This window comes from Sinohyriopsis cumingii, unplaced genomic scaffold, assembly GCF_028554795.1.
Source record: "Sinohyriopsis cumingii isolate HCF-2022 unplaced genomic scaffold, ASM2855479v2 utg000974l, whole genome shotgun sequence".
Taxonomy (NCBI): Eukaryota; Metazoa; Mollusca; class Bivalvia; order Unionida; family Unionidae; genus Sinohyriopsis; species Sinohyriopsis cumingii.
Genome location: NW_028315950.1, coordinates 343709 through 358858, shown reverse-complemented (window position 1 = coordinate 358858; position 15150 = coordinate 343709).

Genomic DNA, 15150 nt, shown 5'->3' with positions numbered 1-15150 from the left:
GCCAATATCAGTGGTCTCATCAGCCTTTTGCACTGAAGTCTCGAAGACGAAATAGCTTCTCACCCTGTTGTATACGCCTGGGCCTGTCATGTAAAGCGTCATAGAAGCGATCTCTGTCTTTAGGGTGTGTGTAGAAATTTTGAGCATAAGTGCTAATGAATGTAATGACTCAACCAGCGTATGATATTGTTATGTGTATATCTATTGTGCGTTGAACTTTTGCCCATGGTTTTACATTATATTTTAAGATAATGATAAATTGTAAACAACATGTGTACATGGATTTGAGTTCCAGATCTTCAATTTATCCTTCGAAATTCTCTGTCTAACTTTCTTTTGTCTTGTTTGCAAGTTATAAATAAGTTGGTGACCGTTACTGGAGCTCAAGATCTAGCATTATTTACAAAAGAATGTTCTAAAAGCAAACGATTTCATTATTTAAAACATTAATGGGAATTGCTAAAGAGCTCATTGATTTGATTAGCACTATTTTGCAATTATTGAGGACTGATTCAATGACATCCAGGATTATACCATTGCCATTCATCAAAATTATTGGTACATCAGTACATTTAAGATTAATGTAATTAATTTGTAACCTTAAATACTTTTGGACTTGTGATAGAATATTTAGGATTATCTGGAATCATATTCACAATGCCTTAGGTTCCTCTTCAAATTAGCTTTGTAACTTAAAAACATTAAATAATGTGTTGACTTTACTAAACTAGTTGGTCTTGCTTTTCTCAGTTACCTAGTTTGGTGGCTACAATACGTAAAGTGAGATGATGCATTGAAATATTGTTGCCGCCGTCATAATCTTCTATATCAATGCTATTTTATTGCAAAACCCTCAATATGCTGAGGGTGTTCTTCAGCATTATTTTCGTGAAAGTGTTGTTGGGGTCAAGTATTTAGCAAGTGTCATCTAGTCTTGCTTCACTGAGAGCTGCAATGCTGATGTGCAGAGTATGCATCCCATGGTATTGTTATACAGATATCCTCTATCGCTTCCAGGTCATCAGACATTCTAGGACAAACATTACTGACCTAGCTTCGAAGCCGGAAATATCTGATTTTCTTCTCGCTCCGTACATACTTTCCGTACGCTTGTCAGGAAGAAACTCTATGCATCCAATAAAGTAAGCAGAATGGTTATGTGGCTGTTCGGCTTCGCGGTATGATTAAAATCAGACTTCTACTATCCGACGTGAAGACAGCGACTGCGTAGGGGTCATTTTCTGTTGCCTTGGAATTTTGCAATGGAAATACAGCTTTCAGAAATCTGAAGTGAATCAAATCATTTGGCATATATTGATTCTCTACAGTCAAACTGCTCATTCTCCCAAACGTGAAGATATAAGACATTGTCTGATTGACATAAATTTAGCGAGAATGTGACCTCTGAGCGGTCGCTGTTATGTCATTAGTGGAGATCTTATTTTATTCCGATTGACCTGCTTCGTTGCGGACGATAACTGTATAGTAGGATCAAATAATTCATCTCACCGTCTAATTTAAGCCGTATTACCAGTACTGTATGCTCAGTGAGCTGCACTTATAACCCATACACTTCTCCCTCTCGTGTTCAATCCCTGTTGGCGAGAGCAAGGACGAAGTGTCATCCATAAGAGTCCCTTGCATAGCTTACGCACAGATCCTGATGTTCAAATTTGAACACAATCTCCACTTGTCAGGCTTGTTGTCTTCATCGTATCTTAACTATTTCCATCGTTAACGAATATAATAAGGAGTCAATAAATTTCGGATACTGAATATATTATTTATGAGAATGTGTGTCACCATGAAAATTATAAATCAGATGTGGACACTTTAACGCTCAAGAGATGACACTCCAGCCTATCTTCTAGGCAAAAGCTTGACTGTATTTTAGAAGAAAGCTGTTTCAGCGTCTGATGGTCGTGGAGAAGAATGAGTTATAGTGAGATTTAGTAAGGAATCGATGTCGGAATATGATGAACATCCTGTTATGTGTATTCAAACTAATCAAAGTGGAACATATCTTTAATAGTTCTTGGGTCGAAAAGTTGAGTGCTTGAAACATTCATATCACACGGTTTTTATAATTGTAATCATTAAGGCTAAATCATTCTGCACATTATCGAGACCATCTACGTTTTATATTTTATTTCTTTTTGCTATGGATCACAGAGAGAATGACAGTAATCTAGTGGTGTTTTAACTTAAGATATAGCAAGGTATGCATTATTTTTTGCAGTTTTATTTTTCTGCTCTTTAGGATTGTTTGAAAAATTTCATTGACTAATTTAATATTGATAAAATTCATTAATCAGAATATGCAGTTGCCAGAGTATTCTTCTTCTTCATCGTAAAATAAAACACCAGAGAAAGAAAACGTGATGTATAATATAACAGGTAGAAGTCTTGTATCAGAACCATTAAAACGGCGGCTGACGTGTGCACCATCAGTAAAACTAGATAAAACCTTTAGTACTACTAATCTGAAATGATGATATTTACAAAGTACATGAGCTTAAATTGAATATCTGATCATATAACCCTTTTTCATGAACAAGATACTTTATCGAGATTAATCGTCGTCTTTCTGGCACGGAGCAACATTGTATGGCTTCTTAAATGTTAGCAGCATCATACAATAATGCCTCCGGAAGAAATTCTACTAAATAGTTTACTGACAAAATAGTACTTGTATAAGTGAATAATTCACGAGAAACAGGATAATTACGTACAGGTTATATAACAGGTTGTAAGACTGTAAATTTGACACTAATTTGTAAACACAACCTGAATCACAAATTGAAACAAATGTTCACAAATGACGTAATAATAATATTTTATAGCACATTCTCTTAAGGTAACGAAAGTTCCTGATGTTCCTAGTACATTTAATTTTACTGGTAATGATAACTATAAAAACATTTATCAATAAGAGACTCACTGAATTGGTTCTTGTCGAAAAGCTGTTTGATAATTTGATAAAGCAATATAAACATATTGGTGATTAGAATTCCATTTGAATTGTAAGTCTGGGTTGTGCAATGTTACAAAATGCACAAGAACTTTTAATTAAATCCAAATACTTTTAAACCAGGACGTAATACGCAGTTTATCTAACTGCCTATCTTATTACATGGAATGGTACACATACTATTATATACACATTTCACGAGTAATAAAGCCTTTAAACTGGGCTGTTTAGGGCAACTCATAAAACTGGCCTATGTGCTTCAAATTAAATTACTTTGTATGCTTTGCATTCATTTAAAAATTCGTTTCACATACTTATTTGATTTGTTTGTATAACATATTCAATCGTATTGTTTATCTAGTAGACTTAGACGTGAATGCGAAATCATGGTCTACTTGAAGACTTACAAATGAATGTATCTTTAAGAAACATGGTTCATTAATTTCTTTAATTCAGTTAAATCCTTTTATTATAATTATTAACGTATGATTATTTATCGAATCATATTACATCCAGTTCCAATGTACACGTCAACCAGATTCCTTGTTTTAGTGTTTGCCCTTGGTAATATTTTATCTAGAATAGGTTTCTTGTCGGAGGTTGTTCATTATGACTTGTTTCTGCAGCAGTTTCCATGTTACAACTTGTCCTTTATAATGTAGATTTAGAACAGTATAATTGTCAAAGTTCGTCCAGTATAGCTTGTACATGCAAACAGTTCCTATTTACAACTTGTCCTTTATAATGTAGATTTAGAACAGTATAATTGTTAAAGTTCGTCTAGTATAGCTTGTACATGCAAACAGTTCCTACTTACAACTTGTCCTCTATAATGTAGATTTAGAACATTATAATTGTTATAGTTTGTCCAGTATAGCATGTACATGCAAACAGTTCCTAGTGCAACTTGTCCTTTAGTTAGATATTAAACATGGATGTTCTTAAGATATGAAGTGTTTTGGGGGGAGTACATTGTAGACAAGTGTCCATAGTAATGGTGATGTCATTTAAATCGAATTGTGCTGTATTTGCAGTGGAGTTTGTTATCATTAAGTCAGATCATTTGTTCTGCTCTGCTCATATTCTCGTCTCTGTAAGGTATTTTCCGTTCCAATTACATCAACGTCTTAGTTCCAGATCACACATCAGTGCTTCTATAAAATGAATTCATGTAACTAACCAAACAAGTACTGTCTATTCAAAGTCTTCCAATTAAAAAATAATGACATTTATTGGCTACATATTTTTTGTATTTCGTATTAGATTAGACAAAAATGTAACATACATTGTATCACACGATTAAACCCTCTGCTTTTAGTTGAGGAATCCACAGAACGGTATTGTCAGAGGACTTCGCAATTCATTTTTTGATGCCTCGGTTATCTTTGTCTTGCGTGAGGTGATGACCATGTCATAGGGTGTTGCTATATGTGTAACGTTTAGAAGAATCGTTACATGGTTATGCTATCGTTTTATTATTTCATGGTAGGTAAAAATTTAATCTACCGAATTTCAGATTCACTTTCATGAGTTGGATGCAGAGATTTGTGGATTCCGTTTCCTTCCAACAACGAATATAAAGACTCAACGCCATTTATTCATCTTTAAAGTCAACAGGAACCTCTTGATACCTGGCAGGTGTAAGTGAGCGTGATGATTTAATCTGAGAAAATATAAAATATTGAGTACTTTATGTGCTTGGATTGTGTAATCTAGCACAACATATAAGATATGAGTACTTTATGATCGTGATTGTGTAATCGCACACACCATATAAGATATGAGTACTGTATGTGCTTGGATTGTGTAATCTGAAACAACATATAATTTATGAGTACTTTATGTGCTTGGATTGTGTAACCTGGAACAAAATATAAAATACTGAGTACTTTATATGCTTGGATTGTGTAATCTAGCACAATATATAATATATGAGTATTTTATGTGCTTGATCGTGTAACCGCGCACAACATATCATATATGAGTACTTTATGTGCTTGGATTGTGTAACCTGGCACAAAATATAAAATATTGAGTACTTTATGTGCTTGGATTGTGTAATCTAGCACAATATATAATATATGAGTACTTTATGTGCTTGATCGTGTAACCGCGCACAACATATCAGATATGAGTATTTTAGGTGCTTGGATTGTGTAATATGGCACAACCTATAAGATATGAGTAGTTTATGTACTTGGAATGTGTAATCTTGCACATATAATATAGGAGATTCCAGTACTTTATGTGCCTAGATTGTGTAATCTGGCACAACATATAAGATGTGAGTATTTTATGTGCTTGGATTGTGTAATCTAGCACAGCATACAAGATATGAGTACTTAATGTACTTGGATTGTGTAATCTTGCATAACATATAATATGAGTACTTTATGTGCTTGGATTTTGTAATCTTGCATAACATATAAGATGTGAGTACTTTATGTGCTTGGATTGTGTAATCTGGCATTACATATAAATCTTGAGTACTTTATGTGCCTTTAGTGTATATTATGACAAAATATACAAGATTTTAGTACTTAGTATAGGAGATTCGAGTACTGTATATGCCTAGATTGTGTAATCTATTACAATATATACGATTTGAGTCAAAAAGATCTGATTAGTATTATGTGTCCCTGGCACAATATTTGTATTCGTGGTCCAGATGGTGGAATTTGACAAAATGCAGATTTGAGTACTTTGTTTTGTTATACCATTTATTTTCCGAGCTCTTCAATATCTTTATTCTGCAGGCTGAATGAGTACAAGTTCATAATGTCAATCTTAATTCTTTGGGATGCTATGTAATGGTATATCAGCTAGAACTAGTTTGACTTTCTTCATATAATTTTTCACGGGATAAAAATGTCCCCGTCACGATCCCGACCACTCCGGCTGTTATGGCTAGATAGAGCCCTGCGTGATAGTGAAAGATAGTTCTTTCTAGCAAAAGAATGGTCCTCCTAAAGATGAGCATCGATCCACGTAGCATGCTCAAAATTCCTGTAAAAAAATTGTATGACCTTTTACATCTTATTTATATTTTATGTCTAAGTAATTTATTATATATATATATATATATATATATATATATATATATATATATATATATATATATATATAATAAATGTATAGAATGTACGCTGTATCAGTGATATACCACGAGATATAAAATTTTTCGTTAAAAGGAAACGAGGCTTACTGAATTTCCTTTGAATGAAACATTTATTCAACGAGTTTTATATCACTGATGCACGGTACATACTATATATATATATATATATATATATATATATATATATATATATATATATATATATATATATATATATATATATATATATATATATATCACATACAAATGCACATATTTACCCTTTGAATGGAGTTACGGTAATCTCAGGGCAACTGTGTATTGACCGAGCGAGTAATCTCGTCATATCCCCACGAGTGCTCCCGCTACCAAATGTAATTCTACGCCTTTTCTTATTGTTCACAATCACATATGCAAATTGATTAGTTGATTGTTTTCTTTTTGAGTTTCTATTTTTAAACACATCTTTTAAATCTACTTGCGCACTGAACCTGGACTGGCAGGCATTCACGTACAGGGAAATTAACGTGGAATATAAACTAAGCGAAATGACGAACCAACAAGATGTAATTAAAATATTTTAATACATTGACCGTTCATCTAAGTCATTTTTCTGCATTAATTAATATTTCAAAAGACTATATAACTCTCTCTCTCTCTCTCTCTCTCTCTCTCTCTCTCTCTCTCTCGGTTTGATTAAATTTTACCTTCATCTATAGGTCCAGAGACATCGTCGTATCCCACAAGTGAAAATCCCCAACGCTCGTATTTTAATGGACTTAGCTCGTATCTAGCTACGATGAGAGAGAGTGAGAGAGAGACAGAGAGAGAGAGAGATTTGGACATTGTTATATTTGCTAATTATTAATCGAATTTTAGAACATTATACTAGGTTTAAGAAACACAACAACAATGCATCAAATGCGCAAACGTATATGTGCAGTGGCAGATGCTTTATCTGCTCGGGAAATTGACGCACCCGCCCATCCACGAGTCTCCTGCTGCCTTGCAGGTCGACTTTGGTTAGCCAAAGGCTAAGGGAGTAAACCCTATAAGAAAATCCGGAGTGGAGACCCTAAGGCAGCTGGACGATGTACTACATCCCCTTCTGGCAACTCCTTGGTCTGGAGAGGGATGGGCTCCGCCAGACGACTTTTGCCCAAGACACACTGATAATGCTGGACAAATCCGAGCTTACAATACCGGATCGGTCATCGCCGGGGTCAACAAGGACCGCGCCTGTCGTTGTCCACCAGCACGGAGGTGACAAGTGTGCTACTGATACTATGCATAAAATCAGAGCGAGAGACAGCATTGCCATCGCCACCTGGAACATTAGAACTCTGGCGCAAATTGGAAGACTCCAAGAATTGACACATGAGCTGGAACACTACACATGGCACATTCTGGGACTCTGTGAAGTTAGATGGAAATCCCTTTGAGAACACCAAACCGAAGATGGGCATATATCATACTATAGTGGAGAGTGTGACAAGTCCATAAATGGAGTAGGCTTCCTTGTAAACAAAGCCATCATCACAATTATCCAAGTCTATGCTCCAACTACCGATCATGATGATGAAGAAATAGAGGAGTTTTACAACAAATTACAGGGTATTCTAAACATGGTCAGTAAAAAAGACATTCTCATCGTCCAAGGAGACTAGAATACCAAAGTTGGCAAAGATGCTCTAAAAGACTGGGAAGAACATTGTGGACCTTCTTGCAATGAGCTTACCAATGAAAGAGGGAGACGGCTGCTCGAGTTCGCAAGCTACAACAACTTGGTACTAGCCAACAACCTGGGACAACATAAAGCTTCACGATGCTGGACATGGCACTCACCAAATGGAACCCATCTCAACCAGATCGACTACATACTGGTTCAAAACCGATACCGATCTGGCATCAATAGAGCGAAAACAAGGACATTCCCAGGTGCTGATGTTGGGAGTGATCACGACCTCGTGATTATGAACTTCCGAGTGAGGCTGAAGAAAATTAACAAGCCAAAGAACATCAGGCTTAAATTCAACCTTGAACAACTGAAGGACCCTAACATCTGCAAGTCATTCCAAGCCACAATTGGAGGAAAATTTGCTCCACACCTTGTGATGAATGGTGATGTCAATGGGATGACAGACACCTTCAACACAGTCATGACAGTAGCTGCCAAGGACACCATTGGCCTCCATCGCCCGAAGAAAAAACCCTGGGTTACAAAAGAGATTCTGAAGTTGTGTGATGCCCGAAGAGAACTCAGAAACACCAGACACACAACAGGGGCAATGGAGTACCGAGAAATAAACAAGAATATCAGAAAAAAAACCGAGTAAAACAAAAGAAAATTGGATTGGACAAAAGTGCACAGAAATGGAGAACAGTCTGATAAAGAATAACAGCAAAAAGACATTCCAAATTATAAAAGACCTCATCAGAGAGAAACAACCAAGAGTCAGTACCATTCAAGACAAAAATGGAAAATGTCTCACAGAAGCGAGTGACATTGCAGAAAGATGGACTGAGTATTGCAAAGAACTCTACAAATATCAGTCCACAGGAGGCACAGAGGTGCATGAAGTTCCAAACTCCTCAAATGATGACTTCCCCATTCTCAAAGAATAGGTGGAGACAGCAATAAGAGCACTGAAGAATGGGAAGGCAGCTGGAGTAGACAACATCCCAGCTGAACATATCAAGAATGGGGGCGGGGGGAATCAGTGAAAGAACTACTAACAAAAATCTGCAACAAGATCTGGCAGACAGGTGGATGGCCAACACAGTGGACCCAGTCACTGATTATAACAATACCCTAAAAAAGCAGTCTCCAGCTGTGCCAAAATTACAGAGCTATCAGTTTGATCAGCCATGCTAGTAAGGTAATGCTAAAGATCGTCTTGAACAGACTGAAACCACAAGCAAAAGAAATAATCGCTGAAGAACAGGTCGAGTTCCGGAGTGAAAGAAGCACAACAGAACAAATATTCATTCTCAGGGTTCTGTGCGAAAAGTACTCGCAACACCAACAAGACATCTATCATGTGTTCATAGACTTGAACAGACTGAAACCACAAGCAAAAGAAATAATCGCTGAAGAACAGGTCGAGTTCCGGAGTGAAAGAAGCACAACAGAACAAATATTCATTCTCAGGGTTCTGTGCGAAAAGTACTCGCAACACCAACAAGACATCTATCATGTGTTCATAGATTTCAAAAAGGCTTTTGACATTTTGTGGCATGAGGCATTGTGGGCCACACTGAAGAAGTGTAACATGAGTCAAAAGTTAAACAATACCATCAAGCAGATGTACGCCAAGGCTACCAGTGCAGTAATTGCCCAAGGTTATGTGGGGGACTGGTTCAAGACAACAGTGGGAGTGCGTCAAGGTTGTCTCCTGTCACCCAAGCTTTTCAACATCTACTTAGAGCGCATCATGAGCGAAGCCCTGGAAAACCACTGTGGGACAGTCAGCATTGGAGGGCGTAACATCACCAAGCTCCGCTTTGCAGACGACATTGATGGGCTGGCAGGCAGTGAAGACGAGCTTGCCACCTTAGTGAAGATGAATGGATGAAACATCATCCAGATTTGACATGGAGATAAGCGCTGAGAAGACAAAGCTAATAACAAATAGTGGCAAACAAATCTCAGCCAGTATTAAAGTCAGAGGACATGAACTGGAAACAGTGAGCCAGTTCAAATATCTTGGTTCCATAATCACCGAAGAGGGATCTAGAGCAGAAATTTTGTCAAGAGCAGCACGCAAAAAATGGCAGCTATGTCAAAGCTAAGACTCAGCTGGAGAGACAAGAATATCTGTCTGAAAACTAAAATCAGACTATTGCGAGCTCTAGTCATCTCAGTCTTTTTGTACTCATGTGAGGCCTGGACCCTGACAGCAGAATTACAACGAAGAATCCAGTCACTTGAAATGAACTACTACAGAACCATCCTTGGCATCTCTTACATCGACCACATCACAAATGAAGAAGTACGTAACATCATCAGGCGCGAAATAAGCCAATATGAGGACCTCCTCACCACCGTCAAAAAGAGAAAGCTGAAATGGTATGGCCATGTCACTAGAGGCAACAGTCTATCCTCAACAGTCCTGCAGGGCAGCGTCCAGGGTGGCAGAAGGAGAGGTAGGCAAAAAAAAATGTGGACTGACAACATCACAGAATGGACCAGGAAAAGTTTTGCGGAGACACAGGCATTGGCACATGATCGTGACAAGTGGAGGGAGCTGGTCAAATGTTCAGCAGCACAGTGCCTCGACGACCACACTAGGTCATGAGACTGATGATGACGATGATATGTGCCTCGTAAACGACAAATTTAACATATAGTGTCGACTGGTTATTGCAACTATGTATCATTAACATTATAGACACTGCAGATAGATTCTAAGGAAAGCGTACACATACCGTTACGACGAACCACATTAATGTATGCTATTTGGTACAAGATCTGTTTTGATGTTTTCGTCCAGCGCAATTTTTTCGCTCTCACTCCAGATTATCACTTAATTTCTCCCTTACACATTTAGAAAACAGGGACTATTAATACTTTTTTTCCATATGTCATTTATAATTAATGAATGAGTACAGGACTCAATGGTTTCAAGCGCTAACCGTTATGGATCACTTCCATCTCACCTCTATCTGCGTCGGTTCGAGTCTAAGGCTCGGCCAATGTGTGTACCTGAGAAAGCTTGCGAGTAGCTTCTTGTGGGTCGATGCTTTTTTCCGAGGTTTTCTGGGATTTTTCACTGCCAATTATACTGGCCGATGAGATATGACGTTAAACTCTTTAAGAATAACAATTTATTTATTTTCTATATGTTTAATAAGTGTGCATTATTCATAATACAAATATTGATAAAACTGTTTATATTCAAGGCTGGGAAATCATCGGGATAGCATTATTCCTGCATAGTACATATTCACAATCTACCATTTGATTAGACATGTATACTAATTGCTATGATGTTTCCGTTCTTGTTGCAATTGTTAATATTTAGTTGTTGTTGATATTGTTGAGACTAAAACCTTGTTAAAACATGAACCATTAATATATTTTATGATGAGAGAGAGAGAGAGAGAGAGAGAGAGAGAGCTTCCACAGGAGGGAGCTCTTCACACTATCATTTTGCTGCCTTTAAACTCTGTGTAAAACTAACCGAATGTTATCACTTGTATTCTTCTTCGTGACCACTGTGCGATAAAACTGAGGTCACTACAATGAGACTCGGGGAAACCATGAAACATATCAGTCTTACAATTTCAGTTTTTCCAATAAAGCAGCTTAAAATAGAAAGTGTTGGTTTATATATTAGCTGTTTCACTTTATTACGAAATCATTTGTTGAATTGTTCAGATTGTCTTGTATATGATTAAGAAAGGGATGTATTATAATATTACTATTTGAATTGAAGATATCACAAACTAAAAATTCAGACAACTCACCTCAAGCAATACTGAAGGGAAAATGATCAATGTCCCTAAATCCGTATGTCAGCCTCGTATATCGGTAATTTGGTTCGCTTGTTTATACGTCAAGACTAATCACACGACCGCCATGTACTTTTAACTCAGAAGGACTATTTTTCCACTTTTTCAACACTTTCTAACGACAATAAATATGAAAGGCCTGTGTATAAAAGAAATACCCCAAGGAGCATTTGCTCATCATACTTGTAATGTAGAGATAGAGGCGGGGGCCCTTTGTAGAAATTAAATTATTTCAATGGCCCTAGGGCCTCCATTAACCTTAATCCGGCTTTGAGTACAATTTCACACTTGTACTATATATACCTCCTGTATTACACTGGTCAACAGTGAAATCATTACTGACTTGAAAAGGCCCTAATCTGTAGTATTTTGGTGTGCCGAACACGAATATAACCGTGAAAAATTTGTATTGGCTCTCGTTTTGAAGATATTCATATACCTCATTTTCTATGTTTCACTGTGTAAATTTCTCCAGTAGGACTGCAGCAACATCCGGAATAATGATGTAACATTGCATAATACCATCATGCTCACATCATCCACAGTTGATTGCATCATTTTCTGATGCAATGCAATACTAATGCCATGCGGCTGCTGAAGTAAGTTGACGTCAGCAGTGTACTATACATGTGTAGGCCTATTATACTAATGCCAGGCGGCTGCTGAAGCTGACGTAAGCAGTGTACTATATAAAGCCCAATCAGATAGGTTCAGCATTTAAAATATTTTAGACGTTGTGCGAGACAGTTCAAGCTACTGTTACATAAAACTTATTATTTTATCCATTTACGTACAATAAAGAACAGTAATGCCTCGAAAGTGTGTTAATACCGCGGACAATTTTTGCTATATTTGTGGGGAAGTGACATTTGCCAACCAGAAGAAAAGTATCAATTCTCAAGTGAAGAAGGCATATCATCTTTACTTCGGATGCAAGGTTGGTGACCAAGACAAGCCTTGGGCTCCGCATATATGCTGTGCTACATGTACAACACAGCTTTCACAGTGGTTGAATTGCAAAAGGTCATCAATGCCGTTTGCAGTCCCAATGGTGTGGAGAGAGCCAAGCAACCACCTAAATGACTGTTACTTCTGCTTGGTTCCTCCTCTTTCCGGCGGAATAACGAAGCGAAAGAAGTCGAGAATAGTCTACCCAAACATTCCGTCTGCATTGAGACCAGTTCCACATGGTGAGGGACTTCCTATTCCAGAACCTCCAGCAGAATATTCTCTTGATTCATCTGACGAAGACAAAGGTGAGTCGACCTGTTCTTCTCCTGGTCCATCAGCATGCAGTGATCCAGATTTTCACTGTGGTGCATCATCAACCCCACACAGAATAACACAGGAAGAACTAAATGACCTGATTCGTGATTTGGACTTATCAAAGAACAAGGCAGAATTGCTAGGATCAAGACTCCAACAATGGAATCTTCTAGAAGAAGATGTCACAATTACTGCATATCGAAAGCGCCACCAGCAATTGGAGCCTTTCTTCAGAAAGGAAAGTAATCTGATATTCTGTTCCGATATTGAGGGCCTCATGAATGCTTTAAAAATCACTCATGACCCACAAGAATGGAGACTATTTGTGGACTCTTCGAAACTGAGTCTCAAGGCTGTGCTTTTGCACAATGGAAACATTCTTCCATCTATTCCAGTAGCGTATGCTGTCCACATGAAAGAGACATACGATAACTTAAGGCAGCTACTGAATTCCATTGAGTATAACAAGTACAGCTGGCACCTCTGTGGTGATTTGAAGGTAGTTGCCCTTTTAATGGGACTGCAGCAAGGATATACAAAATACATGTGTTTCTTATGCGAGTGGGATAGCCGAGCAAGGGAAATGCACTACATGAGGAAGGAATGGACTCACAGGCAGAATGTAGCCATTGGAGAGAAGAATATCCAACACCCAGCTCTGGTTGAGGCTCAGAAAATCTTGCTACCACCCCTTCACATCAAACTAGGTTTGATGAAGTACTTTGTGAAAGCCATTGACCGGACTTTGCCAGCATTCCAATACCTGCATGAAAAATTCCCTCGACTCAGCGAAGCAAAGATTAAAGAGGGAGTTTTTGTGGGTCCTCAGATTCGAGAGCTTTTCAAAGATGACCGGTTCAACAACTTGCTGGAAGGTGACGCGAAACAAGCATGGAATGCTTTTCGCCTAGTTTCTACAAACTTCCTCGGAAATGTTAGGGCAGAAAACTATAAGGAACTAGTAGAAGACATGTTGATGAAGTATAAGAAACTTGGCTGCAATATGTCTCTAAAGATTCACTTCCTTCATTCCCATTTGGATTTCTTTCCTAGCAACTGTGGTATTGTTAGTGATGAACACGGCGAACGTTTTCATCAAGATATCGCAACAATGGAACAAAGATACCAGGGAAAATGGTCCACTACAATGCTGGCTGACTACTGCTGGACACTCCTCAGAGATGCTCCCGAACAGCTGTACAAGAGACAGGTGAAGAAATCTAAGATGTAGTCAATGACTTGATTTTTTAAAGGTAGGCTATTACAGTTGACCTTTTACTATTGGAATGCATTTCGTTATGTAAACATTAATTTCTTGCAGATTACAAAAAAACTAGAGCCAATTTTGCAATTTGACTGTCATATTCGTGTTCAGCACATAAAAATTGATAAGAATTGACTAATTTTATTTCAGTAACATGACTTTTGTAAAAATTTGTTGTCCAGTGTTATTAACACACTTAAGGAGCTCAATTACCAGCTTCATCCACAATATCAAATCGAAAAATAGCCACGATGACTTGCAAAAATGGCTATTTATTTCTTCACGATGATCTATATTATTGTTCTAGCAGAACCAATTACCGCACGATCGTTAGTGTATTCATGTTACAACTCTTTGTCTTAAACTATGCAACAGAAAGAAGCGAAAACTAACAAGCTCGGTAAAATGATGTGTGTTACCCAAGTTGGAAACACTTTAAGTTGCTTTATGAGTGGATTTCTTTTTGTTCTATATATGTTGTTGTTGTTATTTGCGTTTATAACAACTAAGTCAGGCCTGGCAGAAGACAACAGTTTTCTTTGTGGAAGTAATTCTTAGCGCGTGGACACCATGAGTGAAACGACTTAACTAGGACAACCAGAGTGAGATAAAACAATTAAGTTTTGCAAAACGGCTAGATGTCTCTGTCGCATGGGCAAGAAAATGCATTCTGATCAATCAAATGAAACTTTGTGAGTCAGAGAATAATCATCTGTTGTACGAGCGGCATTTTCCAAAGTTTGCACCTTTCGCTCATCAAGATAGGGCTTGACATAACTGTGGATGCAACTACTGAACACTTCAATTAATATGAACAGTCTAAGGTTATCATTATGTTAAACAACCTTTTTGGTTGAGCACACCTATCAAACAGTTGTTCTTGTACACTTACAAATTCGATACGGGTTTGTCCTGTTTCTTTTCGAAAATTCTTAAAACTTTGTTTACATGCCTCAGGTACAATCTCATAACTTTTCAAAAATATTATCATTAAGTACATCATAATCAGCTCTCTGTTGTACCGACGGTGTAGTGCAG